Raw genomic sequence first — 16,305 nt, 5'->3', positions numbered from 1 at the left:
GTGATACAAGGATCTGAAGAAGAGATATTAGAGTCAAGGTCACCCAGGATGACTTCAAGTTGAAATTTGAGTTGGCCTTTGAAGAATTAAGATGTTTTGAATGAATCCTCAGAAAAGATTAGAGTATCCCACATGGGGAAAAAAGAGAGTAAAGTGATGTTGTGAGAGTGTTTTTCACTTTCAACAGCAGGAATGCTTTCATTTTTGCCTTTGCATCTCATTGATCCAGTACAGCACCTGGCACATGGTAAGCACTTAATGAATGTCGAATTGAACTGAAAGAAGACAATGGGTTTCTGATTTTTAGTTTGATGAATCCAATGTCTAATACACAGTAGATGCTCAATAAATGCTTGTAGATTGATTAATCATAAACTTAGAGCTTGAAGGTACTCTTTATCCCTCACAAGTTTCAGAGAGATGAGCTCACACAGGTACATAAGTGACCGAACTGGAATTTGAAGCAAAGTCCTATAATTCCAAATCCAGCTATCTATCCTTCCATCTTTTCCTTTTCATCCTTCCTTTCTTTCTTTTAATACTTTCTTTCCCTCCTTTTTTTTTTTTTTTTTTTTTTTTGCTTAAAGAAGATAATGAAAAATATAGTTTGTCTGAAATGAACAATGTAGAGAACGGAGAAATAGGATGGAAGGGCTAAAAAGAAAGGCTGGAAACAGACTGAAATACATAACATTTCTGTTTATAGCATGAGGTAACCAATTACTCTCATGCCTAATAGCCATCACCACCATCACAATTTTCCTCAATTTCCGAGGTCCTTAATCACAATCTTCCCTTAATTCTCCATATGTCAAAACTCCAACAACTTCCACTCATTAGGTAATGACAGCTGACAACTTTGTAACTTCAAAGCAGTGTTCGATTATTTAGTCTAGCAAGTTATGGGTTTGGGGTTTTGTTTGTTTTGATTTTATTTACATTTTGCTAATGTGTTTGGTTCAAAAGTATTGTTTACAAGCACATCTTTTATTCTTATTTTAGATGGCACTTTAATCTCTTCCAGGATCTATGGAGGCCTTATGTCATTGATTTCCCTGTTACCTACTGCCTGTAGATAGCAGCTCTCAGATTATTCATCAGGAAGGAGGGACCACAAAGACTTAAATAACTCCACAACAAAGACTTAAGCAGACTCCACTAAGGATACCAACTCCCTCAATATCTATCCTTAATAGTGGGGTAGACAATATGATTTCTCTGAAATGAAAACATTTTTGTTTTTCATAAGTTTGTTGCAACTAAAAATAAGAATGCTAATTTATAGGAATAGTGTATTTTCCTATTAAGTGTTGTCTTTTAACTTAATAAAAAAAAAGAGAGAGTAGGAAAGAGAGAGATGGAAGGAGAAAGAAATCTATGTATATATAAATTGCTATTTATAGAGGAGGCAGGGAAAAGAAGAGATGGAGGAAAAGAGCAAAGGGAGGAAGGAAGGGAGAGAGAATGAGTGAGGGAAGGAAGGAAAGTGAGAGAAAGATGGGAAAAGGGGGAAGGAGGGAGTGATGGAGAGAGAGACAGAGAGGGAGGGAGGGAGAAAGGAGAGTTATGAGAACAGAGGGGGGAAGGAGAAAGAGACAGAAACAAAGAAAGGGAGGGAGGGAAAAAGATAGGGAGAAAAAGGGAAGGGAGAAAGAGGAATCAGAGAGACAGAGATGGGGGGGAGAGAGAGAGAGGGAGATGATAAGGGAAGAAGGGAGGGAGGAAGAGTGACAAAGAGAGACAGAGAGACAAAGAAAGAGAGACAGAGACAAAGAGGGATGGAGGCAAAGGAAGAGGGAAAGGAGAGGGAGAGATAAAGAGAGACAAGGAGGGTGAGAGGGAGAGAGAGCTCTTTATATGGGGGCAGGGATAAGGAGAGAAGGAGGGAGCTAAGGGAAGGAAAAAGAAAAGGAGGGAGAGAGAATAAGTGAAGGGGGGGGGAAGAGAAAGGTAGTGGAAGAAAATAGAATAGGGAAGGATTAGGAAGAAGGGAAAATATTATCTCTCTCTCTCCGAGAAGATCTGAGGAGGGAAGAAAAAGGCACATCCTACTTCTGACACCAACTGGTTATATAGCTGCCGGCAATTATTGAATCACTCAGTACCTCAGAGAACTCTCTAAAACTATACATTGAAAACAGCTGCTGATTGGCATTGGTAAAGAAGGTTTTCCCATTAGTTGGCTCAATAGATTTCATATATAACTTCACGTTTAGGGAACTCCTATCATGAATATTACTTCCATTGGCTTGAAAATTATGGTTTTCAGAGTTGTTGGGATTAACTGACTTCAAGGTCACATAGTTCATTTCTAGCAGAGGCAGAACTAACTTGAACACTGATTCCTCTTAGAATCAGTTAACTATAATCAGTTAACTATACATTATTCTCATTTTCTTCATTTATTTTATTTTTAATATATTTTTAATTACGTGTAATTTTTTTGTTATTTATTATATATTCTAGGGCATGGTGGATATGTATAGTAAAATGACTTCTTTCATCCATTATATCAATAAAGTCACAAGTCTGGGGGAAATACTGTACATATTCTAAGAATGGCTAAGTTTAGAGTCGAGTTGAGTTGACGTTATATTCATAGTGCTTTAAAACAAAATCACTTGATATACTATATTTCTGTCTGTTTAATTTAAATTGGCTAACATCAGTTATGGTGTTGGGTTTATTCAGTAGAGACTGGTAAAAGTGAGGTATCTGAAATGACTATAAAAATGTTGAAATCATCTAGAAACAAAGCACTTAAGATAATACCTTAGGTATGCAAGTCCTACCAAGTGGAGAGTGCTTTAAATATTTATAACAAAGAAATTTTAAAAATTTCTCCCCTAAAGCACCTCAATAGTTCCCAAAGGAAGTAAGTCTAAGAATTACGAAAGGAAGACTATATTTGTTGGCCATTTTGAATCTTACACTCTTTGTTATAGCAGAAAATGGGGCTTTTCAGAATCCAGATTGTATTTAAGGTCCTTAAAGACAGCAACCATTTTATTTTTACTTCTACTTTCCCAGTGTTTAGCACAGCACCAGGTACTTAACAGATACTTAATAAATAATTATTGATTAATTGATTCCAAGGAAGATATCAAAATATTTTTAGAAGTCATGATAAAAAAATTAAAAATAAAAAAATGTCATGATAAAAAGAGAAAGGACTGTTAGTTTTATATTATAAAATATAAACATAAAACTACAAATTTCTTATAGATTCTATAGGAATGGGTAATTTGAACAAATACATTTTTAATGAACATTTATTCCTGTAATAGAAAAAATGGGAGATCTTGGACTTTCTACGAAGCTAAATGATTGATGAAATAATACAGCATCTGAAAATGGAGGGAAAGAATGTGACTTTCCTTTTCATTACTTCTCAGACTCTGTAGTGTGTAAAAATAGCTTTAAAATTACCCAGGTCAATCGCAGATCAGTTATTGAAATCTGATTCATAGCAACGTTGTCATTTAACCAAACCAAAGGGAGATTGGGACCTGTGATTACTTTAATATAGGGAATTGCCAGATGAGGAACTTTTCTTTATCAGTTCAGCCCAATACCTTCTATAGTTAGGAATTTCCTATAGTCCCAAGAGATCAAATGAATCGCCCAGAATCATATGGAGCAAGCAAATGGTGTGATATATAGAGCATCCCAACTGGAGTAAGGGAGCCTTGAGTTCAAATCTTAGAAGCTTAGTGTAACCCTGACCAAGTCGGTTCATCTATTTGCCTCAATTTCCTCATCTATAAAATGAGCTGGAGAAAGAAATGGCAAACCACAGCAATTGCCAAGAAAATCTCAAATGGGTCACAAAGAATATAACACAATAGAAACAACTAGAAAACAAGAATTTCAAAACCCTGCGGTTCAGTGAAAGCAAAGAAAGTAAGCATTTGCAAACATACGAAGTCCAAGCTCAATGACCACAGAGAATTAAAAATAGCACTTTATAGTTTGTGGTGTTGGAAAGCACGTTGATTCTAGAGCCATGGGACCTGTGTTCAAATTCCTTTTCTGAAGCTTATTACTTATAAGATCTCAGTAACATGATTTAAGCTACCTATGCCCATCTGAAAAAAAAAAAAAAAAAAAAAAAAAAAAAAACAATAAGGATGCTGGGGGAAGATCCAGAGGAGACGTTTGGAAATCAGCCAACTCACTTTAGAATATACACATATATACACATGTATAAAGTTGTTCTTATCAGGGCTATTTTATATAAAAAATTTAAATAAATTAGTATTAAATATGTATTATACAAATATATAATTATATAGATATATGTTATTATATATAATAATTTCTATTACATAAATTATATATAAATAAATTTATATTATATACATATATATTATAATTTATGTACTCTTAATCCTAAGAGGCAGAGACCCTTCACCCATCTGTGAAAACAAATAGGTTCTAAGCAAGAATTCGGTTCTCTCTAGAACCTCATCCTTCTTCTCTGACATAGCATTTTCTGTCCCTGAGATATACTTAAATGATATACTTAATGAAGAATATCAGGATTAAATGAATTTTTCCAGATCTAACACCTAACATCTGGAAAAATTCATTGAATTCATTTATCTATCAACTTATTTTCTATCTCTATCTCTCTGTCTTTTGTCTCCTACTTCTCTCTTTCTCTTGTCCTATTTATTTTTTTTAAATTTCTACTTATCTTTCTATCAATTTACCAATCTGTTTCTCTACCTCTTTTCCTATAATTCACCTACACACCCAGAGAGAGCGCTATTTATGGAAGAAAATAATATAATAATTTCTCCCCCTTCCTTCCTTTTCCTCTTCCTCTTTCCATTCCCCCCCCTCTCCTTCCAAGGCAAAACTTAAAGCAAAGTTGACGTATGCTCAAGTTTTATCTTGGACACACAATGTCTATGTAACACTGACCAAGTCATTTAACCATCCAATGATCCAAGGCCAAAAGGCATCGAACACATGAACCAAAACACTCCCAAGTACAGCCTGAACTGGATTAAAATGTTTGCCAACGTATATAAAGAAATAATACACAAAAATAATGCATTTTAAAGTCAAGCCAAAATGCAGCCTGCAAGGAGCCTAATGTATGTTTCTGTGTGAATTTGACACTCCCAATCTTGGGAATTCTCTGAGACTATAAGTTACAGAGAAGGTATCAACCTGCATTGGTAGAAAGAGTTTCCTTATCTGGGAGCTCCCGTATATATGAAATTACATGCATGTCTGCTCCCTATCCCTGTAGATGTATGAGATGTATTAATCACATCCAACTCTTGGTGATGCTATTTGAGGTTTTCTTGGCAAAGATGCTGCATTACTTGGCTATTTCCTTCTCCAGCTTATTTTATAAATGAGAAAACTAAGGCAAACAGGGCTAAGTGACTTGCCCAGGGTCACACAGCTAGAAAATATCTGAAAGTCGATTTGAGCTAAGGATTTCCTGACTTCATGGAAAGCAATCTATCCACTATAGTGCTTTGGAATAACTTTTTTTTTTTTTGAAAGATGGATGAAACAAAATTCATATGATTAAAAAGAGACATTATATTTAAATAACGATCCATTTTCCCCCATCTAAATTTGCAACCCTCCCCTTCCTGAAAATTTTAACTATTCACAGGTTGCTTGTGGGAGGGGAAGCTATCACTAGACTCTAGGTTAAGAGATTCCTCTGTTCTAGTAGAATGTAAGGTTCTTGAAGGCAGAGATTGCTTCACTTTCAGCTTTGTATTCCGAGTCCTATATGCCTCCACAGTAAGAATTTAATAAATGCTTGCTGAACTGAGCTGAATTCATTTAATTCAGAGAAAATATGTACCTTGCCTATACTACCTTTTTTACATAGTACAGTTGTTGAGATGTTTTAAATTTCAATTTACCTTTCTTTTGTCTTAGGCTCAAGGATCCTCCCCATTCAATCTTTATATACTTAAAAGCCCACTAAAGAGTTCTCCATTTCCCTGGGCTCAAAGCTACTAGCAAGTGACTCAAATGATATACAACACATTAATGTTGGGTATAATGATAAATCTTATTAATGAAAGTAACTGTCAGGGAAGAATGAAAACAGAAAGACAAAGAAACCAATTCCATTTATTTTTATCCTATATGTGAATCAATTAATACAACAAGTACAAAAGTACAAGGCTCCCCCTAGACTACTTAACATTTTGAATTTGATTTCAATCTATCATCATCTTGATCCTCTGTCCTGATTTAATTAAAAAAAATTTTTTTTCACCAAAAATGCTGCTCTGAGATGTCCTGGTATATACTTGGATGACATCTCTTATTTGGGGTTTTGCTATTTGGATAGTTTCATTTTATTAAGTTCCATAAAGCCAACATATCCTCTCCAAGTATTTAAATTCACTTTCACTGTAAATGGCAACCAAGACTATACTGTAGCTTTCATCAACCAGAAAAATACTTCTCAACTTCATCAGAAGGAAATGAATTAATTAGCTACTTTATTAACTCAATGATTTTCCTCTTTTTTTTCTTCCACCCATTTTTGTATGCCCCAAGGTTGTCTTAGCGAGATCAGCTCTCTTTGCGTTCCACAAAATCGTAATCAATCTCTATTATAATCTCAAAAATAGTATTTGTCACTTGGCTAAGGAAAAAAAAATCAATAAATCTTCCAGGGCTGTACAGGCATTTAATGCAATGAATCGAAGCCCGTTAGAGAAATTTAGCTTGCCAGTGGTTCGGCACAAAATAATGGAAATCCTGAAAACGCACAGTGAGTTGGCAGATGAAATATAGGGATAGGCCACAGAAATTAATATTTGGGCATTAGAATAACCTGTCATTTCTAATGCTAGAAAGAAAAATGGATGGAGACAGGCCAATTCTCAAGGGTCATCACTCCAGTAAACAAAAACAAAAATCCGTGCACAGAGAAAGAATTCTTGACGAAATCATGATAGAGTTTCTCACTGATTACCACTTAAGCCAACCCTTGGGAAGGATTAATTTTTCCTTTTATTATTCACCAGCCACAGCAGCAGGTTTAATAATACTCACAAGACCATAAGGAGCCTTAGAGAGAGAAGTGAGAGAACTTTAGAGGTATACAAACTATTATAGTATCAGGGTTCTCCTTATAGTGACTTACATGGCAGTCAGGAAGACCTAAGTTTCAAACTGGCCTCAAACTCTTGCTAGCTGTGTGACTCTGGCCAAGTCATTCAACTCTGCCTTAGTTTCCTCAGCTGTAAAATGAGCTGGATAGCAAACCACTCTAGTATCTTTGCCAAGAAAACCTCCAAATAAGGTCATGAACAGTTGGACACTATTGAAATAGTTGACAACAATAACATTTAAATATTTTCACTTTCTTCCTCTTCTCCCTCCCCTATAGAATATGACTCTTGAGGGCAGATGATTTTATTTTTGCCTTTTTATCTTCAGTGCCTAGTACATAGCAGACATTTCATAAATATTTGTCAAATCACCAGATCACAGACTTTGTGATCTGGGTGTGTACAGCTCATTTCATTAGGGTATACACTAAGGTAAGTGCTTTTGAAAAGTGAACATAATCTTATTTTAAATTAATTACTTATATTTGCTTTTAAAAATAAAAACATGATGTACAAAATACCTCTTTTTTGTTTATTATTTTATTTATTTTACATCAGATTTGCTGAGATATCTGGCATAATCTGTGAGCTTATGATTGGAAAAAAACATTGAAGACCATCCAAATCTAACTTATTCTCTCTCTCAGAGGAGAGAGAGAGACAGAGACAGAAAGGAAGGGAAGGAAGAAAAGAAAGGGAAAGGAACAGAAGGGGGAAGGGGAAGAGGAAGAGGAAGCGGAAGAGAAGGGGAAAGGGAAGGAGAGGGAGAGGAAGAGAAGGGAAGATAGGGGGAGAAAGAAATTAAGAAACAGGAGAGGAGAGGAGAGAGAAGAGGGAGCGAGGGAAAGAGAGGAAGAGGAAGAGGGGAAGAGGAGAGAGAATAGAGCTCATGTGCTTTACTTGCAGATCCCCAATGAAGGGAAATTCAAAAATCCTTCCAAATCAGCCCATTGCACTTCTGGGAAGCTACAACTTTAGAATTTTGTCCTTTTCAAGCCTAAATTCACCACTTTGTACTTTCTACCCATAGATGCCACTTCTATCTTCAAGGGGCACAAAAGAATGAATCTACTCTATCTTCAATACCTCTGCCTTCTAGTAGACTGGTTTTCTGAAGTCCTTGGAGAGAGAGTTGTTACAGCATTTCTTTTCCAAGTTAAAAACCCCCACTTTCTTTAGTCCAGAAGTTCTTAGTCTAGGGCTTCTTTCTTTCTTTCTTTCTTTCTTTCTTTCTTTCTTTCTTTCTTTCTTTCTTTCTTTCTTTCTTTCTTTCTTTCTTTCTTTCTTTCTTTCTTTCTTTCTTTCTTTCTTTCTTTCTTACATATATTTGGATAGCCACATTTCAATAATATTAATTTCCTTTCTAATTATAAGTTTTTTTAAAATTTCACTTAATTTTAAAAACATGGCTTTGAGAAAGAGATTCAAACGCTTCATCAGATAGACAATGAGGTCTAAAACATACACATAAACACACGTTAAAAAATTCTTGCTTTAGCTGATCCTCATACATATCCCAGTTGCTCCCCTTGAATGAATGAATTTTTCTTGATTAAAAGCTCAAGAAGTCTCTTTTACAATTATAGAATTTTAAAGTTGTGGAGAGGGAACATTTCATTTTTTGTCTTGATATACCCAGTTTCTAGCATAGTCCCTGGTACCCATAGATAGATACTTACTAAGTGTTTGTTGATTGAAATGCTCTCTATTTAACCTTCTTGTAGGCAGAACTACCTCTTTTATTTATTTATTTTTTAATCTGAAGTTATCTAGTATAGTGTCCAGTATAGAATAGGTCTTTAACAGTTGTTTCCGAACTGAATTGCTTTCTTTGCTAAAAGCTTAGATCTGACTTTTGATATAATTATCTGGTATTTCTAGAAGTAATTACTTCCAAACTCTAAAAAGATCTTTGGGCCTATTTCTGGTATTTTAACCAAAGACAAAAGGAATAAATCCAGAAATAAATCAAGAAATCTACTACACTGCTTATATATCCACCTGTTTCATTTCTTTGAAAAGTTACTTTCTCATTAGTAATAGTGAAATTACATGTTAAAATAATTTATATAAGTTTAGTTATTATAATTATTTATTTAAAATTACATAATTATATAGTGAATTATATTTTATAAAGAGTTTAGTACTCAATTTATAAAGTTACATGCCAAAAATAAGAGAATAATTTAATGCTATCAAATTGATAAATGAAAAAGATGAGGGTCTTTCCAATTCACACTGAGGGTTCAAAACACATTGATCAGTAGAATGTGATGTTTGGATTATTCTTAGGTTATGAATAGAAGGATCTTGCTTGAAGTTTTATCTCTGCCAGCTACTATATGGGTATCCGAGGTGGTTAAGTCATATTTAAAATCCTTAGTATAAATCCCACTTGAGATATTTATTTATTTTGTGATTCTGGGAAAGTCACTCACTCTCAGCCTCAGTTTCCTTATCTGTAAAGCAGAGAGTTGGATTGGATAGATTCTAACATCTGTTTTTAGTTCTCCAAAAATGATCATATAAACCTCTGATGTTTTTCTGTAAAGTTAACCAGAAAGTCTCTAAGACATCTTGCACTTTAACATTTTGTGAGCTAAGACTTTGAACATGCTAGATTGATGGATCACACTTTCTCTTCTACAACTGGCTCAAGAATAATAGTTTATCTCACTCTTCAAGAGTTCAAAAAGAATTCAGTAGTTCATCTGAACTTTACAAGCATGAGAGTTAGTCACTACCACTATTATCAGCCCTGTTTTAGAAATGACAAAATGGAAGGTTAAAGAGATAAAGTCCCTTGCCCAAGATCACAAAACCAGTAAGTAGGTATGTCATTATAAATTGAACCCAGTTCTTCCTGCATCTAGGTCCAGAAATTCCACCCATTAAACTGCTACCTCTCCGATGGAATAATAGCTGACAGTTATATAGTTATCTGGGTTCTTTACAACAATCTATAGATTGTTCAAGTATTATCATCACCATTCTAAAGATGAAGAAATAGATTTAATGTGAGTAAGACAGTTCATAAGTGACAAAGCCAGATTTTGAACTACCTTAAATTCCTTGTTCTTTCTGCCATCGTGCAGCTAAGGTCCCACTGTCCCATTTCATCTTTTCTCTCTCTATCTGTCTTCCCCTGCTTTTCACAAATACGACGCAGTATCAACTGATACTCTGAGGGAGAGCTTCTCTTGACGAAAAGTACAGAATGTTCCTGCCCTTTCAATTTATGGCTAAAACCACAAGCCATCTCTCCTTGTGAGATCACTGGACCAAAAGAAATAACTAAATGTGCAACTGAATTAACAGAGAGTAACTAAGTCCTTCATCCTGAGTGGTAGCCCTGGTCTCTGCTAGCTTGTGTCAGCAATAAACTTCAAAGAGATCAAAGGTGGTCCTCTATCCACTATCTCCTCTACCTGTACAGCACTGCGACCGACCTACTTCAGATAAGTAAATAGTGTTTGCCTGGAACTTCACGAAAGAGTGAATTTTAACATTAACATTACATCCATCTTGGATCTCATCCAAATTCAGGAGAATACCAAAAGACTTTGTTAAATGGACTCAGCATGGACCCTGAGGACAGTAAGAGAGTGAAAGTTGCCTGTGTTCACTATACAAGCCATAGATACAAAAAGAGATCCCCGAAATTGGTCAACACCATACAACCAATTAGATTACCAGCCCTTTAGATTACATCCAATCTATTATTTTATTGTCCGATGGATAAAAACAATGTCAAAATTGAAATTATATGTTTATAATGGCAATTAATAGAAATTGATCTTTCAATCAATCAAGCAAGCCTTCAAATAGATATACAATTGAAGGATATGACTTAAATTGTATGACCTTACAGAAAGATGTTAGACTTGGAATGAGAAAGAATTAGGTTAGAATCCCATTTCAGATACTTTCTTGGCATCATCAGCACGGAATGCCCAGCACATAATAATATTAATAAACTCTCATTAATTAATTATAGTTCCTGAACAAGTTTCTTAATCCCTCAGAGCTTCAGTTTCCTATCTATAGGATTACCATAGAGATCAGAAGAAAAAATGCATCTCAGGTATACTTCTAACCTTAAAGCATTATAAAAATATGAGTAATAATAATTATTAAAATCAATGAAATATATTTATTAAATACCTACTTGGTGCCATGTACCATGCTTAGGATATAGACTGTTATTTCAACAGACTAGGGAAAATTGAGGAGCAGTTGGGTTCTTTCAATGGAGTCCTCATAAAGGGATTTGTAATTCTTCCCTCCCCAAGGCTTATCTTTATTATCTTCTCCTAAACCAGAATGCAAGTGATAACCCAAGCAATTAAAGGACTAATGCAGTTAAAAAGTAAACAAGTAGAGAAATGAGAATGTGGTTTCTTAGATAAATTTCTATGGAAAGAATGAACGATTTAGGAACTCATCAGATTTTTTATTACATAAACCCAAGTCAATGGAACCAATGGTTTTATATTTTCTACATTTGATGCTCTCTCATACCAGGATGAATCCAAGAAAGGGGAGGAACTGATCCATGTCCAAATATTTGTCTTTTCTTAGAGCTCCTTTGGAATAAATTAACATATCTCTGCCTACACCTTGCAAGATTTGAATGAGGAATAAAAAACAACAGAGTAGGCCAGGGCTATTTTTCAACACATCACTATTTGAAGGGAATCACTTTGAATTTATTACTGAAATTTCAAAAGGTAAGAAGGCCCACCTTGTTCCACTAGAAAGGCTATTGTGTCAGTCTCAAAGAATTTCTTCATATTTTGTGAGGGTGGGGGAGAGAGAGAAAAAGATAAAGAGAATGAACTTAAAAAAAGAAAAAGAAACAAAAATGAAAACTCTAAAGAAAAAATGTACCCTCATTATGTAGCTTTCTCCTTATGAATATCTTTTATGTTACCTGTAAATACATATATTTTTAGTGGATGGTGTCTAAAAATGTCAAAGTTTAATGGTGATGATACTGTCAACATTTATATTTGTAGTCTGTAAGAAAGCAACTATTTGTAATTCATAGAGGGAAGCTTGGAACATTCAGTACCCAAAAAGACAAAGTGCTATCACAGTTATCACTCCTAGCAAACTTAGTTGTCAGATCTGTGGATTGACAAGCTTGATGGAGAATCCTGATAAGATCTTAATAAGTTTCTGTCTATTCTTGTTTGAAGTTTGCCCAAGGACCAAAGTCTTCTCAGGCAGTTGGCTATTTAAGGGGCTATTTAAGTCAACATTGATTACTTAAGAATTCTAATACAGTACCTTTTTTTTCCCCATGTAGTTTTGATGATGAGAACATAATAATAGTAGCTATTAAGTATTAATACTTTTCCTAATGGGTCTATCCAAGCCTTAAGGGAAATTGTCACATTGCTTCTCTCACCATTCTCAAGACAATTTGCACTTTACTAATAACTAAATTTCAACTATTTTAAAGTGTAAACTCCTGAGAGAGAAAAGGAACTGGGTATTTTCCAATTAAACTCTCCCCCTAAGCCATTACAGAAAGGGAAGGGGAAAAAAACGTGAAATGAATTTGAACGTACCATGAAGATTAAAATAAGATGAGTTCTTAACAGGGGTGACCAAAGCTTTCAGCCAGATAATCCACCTTCTATCAAGTCATTTATCATGGCCTTCTTCAGTCACTCCATGTAAGTCAAGGAGATGCCTTTCAGATTTATATTTGGAGAAATAAACCTCAGGATAGCAAGAGACATAAATAAATAGCTAATATTTCTTGTTCCAATAGCTGGCTGCCTAGAAATAAACTGAAATCTGAAATCAAAGATAACAGTTATCTAAGGGAGTATGCAAACAAACATCCGTTCCTTAGTTTAGCAAATACTATTATTGTAGGAATTTTTTTCTTTCCTCATTCCATAAAAAGAAACCCTACAAAGTTTTTCTGTTGGTAATGCAAATCATAGATTTAGAGCTGTGAGAAACCAAAGGGGCCAATTACTCTGACATTATTTTACAGATGAAGAAACTGAGGAAGAGAGTAGTTAGCTTAGTTGCCCAGAATCATTCAGGTAATAAGCATCAGAATATACAAACTCAGGCCCTGTAACTAGAAGTTCATCATTATTTCCAATTTCTGGGCAATCTTTTATCCTCAGTAACCTAGACTTAGAAGGTTCCTTGGGGCATTAAAAAGTTACATGATATGCCTTAGTTTACAGAGCTGCTATATGGGAAGGATAAGGAAAAGGAGGAAGAGAAAAAAAAGAAGAGAAGAAGGAAGAAAGGAAGATAAAGAGGGAAGGTAGGAAGGTAGAAACGTAGGAAGGTAGGAAGGAAGGTAGGAAGGAAGGAAAGAAGGAAGGAAGGAAAGAAGGAAGGAAGGAAAGAAGGAAGTCTCTTGGGTTCATTTCCCCTTTCCCTTGCTAAGTCAAAAATCAACATTCTGCACATTGTTTTTGAAGGATTCTCTTCCACTTGCTATCTTTTCAGTCATTTCCTCATTTCCTCCTTCATTAAAATGAGGAATATGAAAAAAAAACTCTCTTTAGATAAAAGTTAAAAATTCAACCATTTGCTTCTCCTTAAAACACCTTCCAGAATTCTTACCTTATTTTAGGATGAAATTCAGCCTTCCCCAACACTACCTTTTCAAATTACCTGTTATACTCTGATATTTGCAAGCATGGACCTGTTTCTTAGGGAAACATATTTTGTATGAATTTGCCTGTATGTATGCTGTATCTTTCCCCAGTGGAATGTAAACTCCTTGAGGGCAGGGGTTGAATAATTTTTATTATCTCTAGAAATGTGCCTTAAACATAGGAGGCACTTAATAAATCATTATTAAATTAATTTGAATTGAATTTGCATTCCTGGCACATTAGTTCAGGAAGGGACCTTAGAATTCAACCTCCCCATTTATAAATAGAAATTATATAATCATAGATGCAAAGCTAGAACTACTTTAGGGACCATCTAATCCAAACCCCTGATTTTATGATGAGAAAATGGTAATCTGAAGAAATCAAATGGAAGGCTTTGTATTCAAACTGGCCTCTCTGCTTTTTCCCTGCTTGAAGAAAGAACCTTCTCTTTTTTTCCTCTATTTAAATTTCATTTCTTTTATAAAGCCAACTTATATATTACCTCTTTGATGAGTCTTTTGTCTTCCTTTTCCCAAAATATCCCCAGAGCCTAGCAGAGAACTTGACATATAGTAAGCCCTTAATAAATGCCTGTTGATTAATTTACTTTTATTATTCTTGCTATCATAACTGCTGTTCAACCTGAATGTGATGACAAATAATCTGTTCTCTCTCATTTTGTTGTATCAGTTTAATCAATTTAACATTGGTCTCTGCTTCATTGGTCTCTAACCCTCTCTGATGGTATTTTTGAGATGATGTTTTCCTTATGGTCCAAAGGGATAATTCATTTAATAAAGTTTAAAAATATGACACTCATTGTAAATATATGACTCTATTAAAGATTAAAACAGTGCAAAGACTTTTGGGAAACTCTATATATACACATGCATATAGAAAACAATAAAAAGAGAACAAATAAAAATAAAGACAAAATAGTATAAAATTTGTTTTTATGACACAAAAGTGCATTTTCAAAGGTTTCCTTTGTATTCCTTTCTTGAGAAAATAAATTAGAGCAATGGATTCTTTCCTCCATAACCATTTGTAAATATAAAACCAGTGCAGTGTTGAGGTCAAATTGACTATCTCTACTCAGAAAAGGCCATATTTTTGTGGAATATCAGAGAAAGAACAAGTCAGGGAGTTCATATACTGGAAATGATGGCAGCTGAGACATCAGTGAGTGAGCTTCATTCCTTTTTGAGTAAACACACCCTTTTTTCCTGCTGAAATTCACTGCCCTGTCCACCTGCTCCCTCCCAATCCAATAAGATGAGCAACGCTGGTAGTCTGGTTAATTTATCTACATAATAAAATAAACAACCAGAAAGATTATGCTCTAAGGTAAGATGACACCCGTGGGTTATTCCCCCAGAGGCCTGAACTTGAGATGATCTGGGAAGCTTTTGTCATCTCTCTTCCAGCACATCTGTACTCAAGCTGATGGCAGATTTAAATTATGTCTCAGGAGAGGGTTTTAGTTCTTTTTAAACTAGTCTGCTGTGGGATTTTTGTTATTAGCCTGGGCTGATCTCCTAGCTTTGCAATGCCTTAATTTTCTTCTCTAAAAATGCATACTACTAATTAATCTTTCCAGATGGACCACAGTCGGTGTGCTCAGTTGGTACCCATGTCATGCCAAGAGATCTAAAGGAAGACCGCCTGGATGTTACGTGTCCCTTCTTCCCCAGAAGAGAATTTGCCAGAGGACATAGAAAAGAATCCCACTTAGTCCCAGGAGGTCTGCATGACTTGTAATCTGCACCATTTGGGAGGGACCCATATCTATAGTACTATAGAATCAAAGTTCCTTACAATCAGCTTGGTGCCCTCGGTATAGTAGAACCTCATGAAAATAGTAGTTGGTCAATTAAAGAGCTTGTTCAATATCATAAATATTGTTGGGAGAAAGCCTTAAGAATGATTTTGGTATCAAAATCATTTCCTTTACATATCTCCTTACAGCCTAAAGGGATAAGTGGAATGACACTCCAATAGGTTACAGAGGAAGCCAAATTGGGGATGAAACTTTACACTGGGTAGGAGTGTCAGAGCAAAGAGTAAAATTCCCTTCTTTATTTCCCACAACACGGTGGTTTCCCCATGTCGGTCTTACTCAACATCAGGTTCCTGGTCAGATAAAATCAAAATAATCAAGGAAGTAATTATAATAGTTCCCTTTGTGACACTTATAACTGACTTGATGGTATACATAACCTATTTTTATTATATAATAATGGTAATTTTAAAAAATCTTATTGGTTTGAATATGGCTGATTTTCAAGCATCTGTACCAAGAGAAAGAAGCAAATACACAAAGGTAATCCAAAATTTGTGATTAATCCCCAAATTATTCAACTTGAAATCTTATATTTTCCTTTATAGTTGGAATTACACCATGATAGGACACACCTCCACAAAGTGTTGCTAGTAGATCTAGATGAAGAGGGCCTAAGTTCAAATCACACTTCTATAAGACGAATCTAGTCCTTTTTTGCCCTGAATCTCCATTTATTTTGTTGTTTCAAAAGAGAGAGAAGATAGAAAGAGAA

At 34.9% G+C, this 16,305-nt stretch overlaps 2 long non-coding RNA genes across 10 annotated transcripts in view; one reads left to right on the top strand and one right to left on the bottom strand.

Annotated features, from left to right (window-relative positions):
• Positions 1 to 16,305, bottom strand: part of LOC141544785 (uncharacterized) — a 178,793-nt gene that overhangs the window by 58,424 nt on the left and 104,064 nt on the right. The gene's annotated exons all lie outside the window — the stretch shown is intronic.
• Positions 1 to 16,305, top strand: part of LOC141544786 (uncharacterized) — a 71,193-nt gene that overhangs the window by 36,588 nt on the left and 18,300 nt on the right. Inside the window, exons 3-4 of the long non-coding RNA XR_012482809.1 lie at positions 11,691 to 11,839; positions 15,351 to 15,494. This is a non-coding gene — a long non-coding RNA (uncharacterized LOC141544786). The remainder of the gene's footprint in view (positions 1 to 11,690; positions 11,840 to 15,350; positions 15,495 to 16,305) is intronic.

The sequence above is a fragment of the Sminthopsis crassicaudata genome, chromosome 5 (genome assembly GCF_048593235.1).
Source record: "Sminthopsis crassicaudata isolate SCR6 chromosome 5, ASM4859323v1, whole genome shotgun sequence".
Taxonomy (NCBI): Eukaryota; Metazoa; Chordata; class Mammalia; order Dasyuromorphia; family Dasyuridae; genus Sminthopsis; species Sminthopsis crassicaudata.
The sequence above is the reverse complement of the archived record's forward strand: the minus strand, read 5'-3'. Positions and strand labels throughout refer to the sequence as shown.